The 1,931-nt window shown below is 44.1% G+C and overlaps 1 long non-coding RNA gene across 1 annotated transcript; it reads right to left on the bottom strand.

Moving 5' to 3' along the window:
- Nucleotides 1-401: 401 nt before the first annotated feature.
- Nucleotides 402-1,497, bottom strand: LOC103923958. The gene is made up of 2 exons (XR_663958.1): nucleotides 636-1,497; nucleotides 402-530 (listed from the first exon to the last, which is right to left on the bottom strand). It is a non-coding gene; the product is annotated as an uncharacterized LOC103923958 (long non-coding RNA).
- Nucleotides 1,498-1,931: the final 434 nt, after the last annotated feature.

Below are 1,931 nucleotides of genomic sequence, written 5' to 3'. Positions count from 1 at the left end.
TTTGCCAGTGTTTCTGGAGTGATATGGTTATAATCTTCGACAATTATCCAAGAAGTGTCCATATGAATCTATCCAAATGATGGCTTATTTCAGGACAAAAGTTTTATGTAGATAAGCCCTTAGAAGGTGAGGAGAGTATCTGTGTGCATGCACTTTACTAGCATTTTGTCATCCACCATCTATGTAACATAATTGTATCATTTAAACAAAATACTTAAGCTGCCTTTCTACGTGTTTATTTGTCTTTAGTTTAAGTATAGGCAAATTAGTAAAAAAAACCAAACTCTGTAGAATAGCCACTGAAGAATTTGGTATCAAGGTCATTAGAGAATATTAAAGAATAAGTTGTTCAGAAACAAGGCAGCTAATTAACACAGTTTTCTGTAATTTCTTTCTATCCATGGTTCGCTTTTTCAGGTTGCAGATGTCGAGTGGCCTCTTGACTGAAATGAATAATGGTGGTGTTGAATGGTATCCTCAAGACACGATTAAGAGTTGTGTCCTTTATCTCCTTGCCCTGTTACTTTTTTCTTTTAGGAGAAAAATAAGTGACTACATTCCTGATATCACTAAGCTTTCCATAATGTATGTGGCTTGTTACTTAATATTGCTATGGATTTTATATGGAAACTTACTCTGACACCTCCCAAAATCCCGCTTATTCCTGCTTCAACTCTTGGAAACTGAACACAGAAAATAAAAAATTGTATTACTTAATGAATTCCCGAACTTTATTCAACCGCATTCAGAATGCGACTTGCAGGTTCAGCTGAGAGAATAAGCATTTTCTTCTGAGAAGCTTATCCTAGAAGTTACGCTTCTAGGATAGAACCTTCTCTGGAGGTCTCTGCTTCGATAGGAAAACAGCCATGGCTTTTTGTATGCCAGGGTCCCCAAAATGATCCTTCGCTGCACAACGATGCTACCAAATCTGGAACTGCCAGTTTGAGAAATGGGGAAAAAATAAACCAGCATCACACAACCTGTTTGCCTTTGCTTAAGGAGTAGTGTAGGCTCAATAATTCGATTTCTAGAATCCTGTAAATCTCTCTACTTTTTCCAGGGATTTTGCCATTTCCCCCCCCCTTCTCTTATTGAAATTTGCTGGTAGTGGCATCTAGCTCTCCAGGGATTTTAACTGATTTTCTTGGACGACAAAATACATTTCCCATCTTGTAACCATGAACCAGACAGCAGGGCTAAGCTGGAGGATTTAAATAGGACAGCCAGGAGGAGTCCAGTGTGCTAAGAGAGGCCTCAGAGCCATCCCCGGAGAACAGGACAGCGCGCCAGCCCTGGGGACAGGGAGTGACCAGGCTCTAGCAGAAGGACCAGGGTGCCAGAGGCAAGTCATTAACTAGATAGGTGAGTCGGCAACCTGTCTCCTCTGCGGCAGGGTGACCTGTGCCACCCAGTAGCTTCTCTACAGAAGGCAGTCCAGCTTGCCATTTCCAAAGGTGTGTCTAAGCCATCAGGGATGTCATGAAAGCTGTGATGGAGGATCTACAGAAAAAAAAGAAAAAGCTAATACAGATTAAACTAAGGGAGTAATTTCTCTGGCAGTTTTCAAGAGTATGTAATGTGTTTTTTTCAACAACCTCCCATTACTGGATGACAAAGACCAAGTCAGCTAACGCAACGAAAGCTGCGGGGAGGGTGACAGTGCAACGTTGGGTATCGTGCTTGTGTTACCAAGCCAGCGTGAGGAATGGCCCTTAGCGCGGCTGCTGGCAGCCCTGCTCTGTGCTTACGCCCGGGTCTCTCAACGGCATCCCTTTGTCTGACATCACCCTCCCACCCGTGGCACGGAGGTCCCTCTTGCTTGAGCGCATCCCCGTCGCTGCCCACGTGCCTTCCAGTTTATTAGACCTGATCTCATGACCGAAGCCCGTTACTCGGTCCCCGCCGCTGCCCCGTTTCTCCGACACGCC

This window comes from Pygoscelis adeliae, unplaced genomic scaffold, assembly GCF_000699105.1.
Source record: "Pygoscelis adeliae isolate BGI_AS28 unplaced genomic scaffold, ASM69910v1 Scaffold160, whole genome shotgun sequence".
In the NCBI taxonomy this organism is placed as follows: Eukaryota; Metazoa; Chordata; class Aves; order Sphenisciformes; family Spheniscidae; genus Pygoscelis; species Pygoscelis adeliae.
This window is presented reverse-complemented; position numbering and strand designations above follow the sequence as displayed.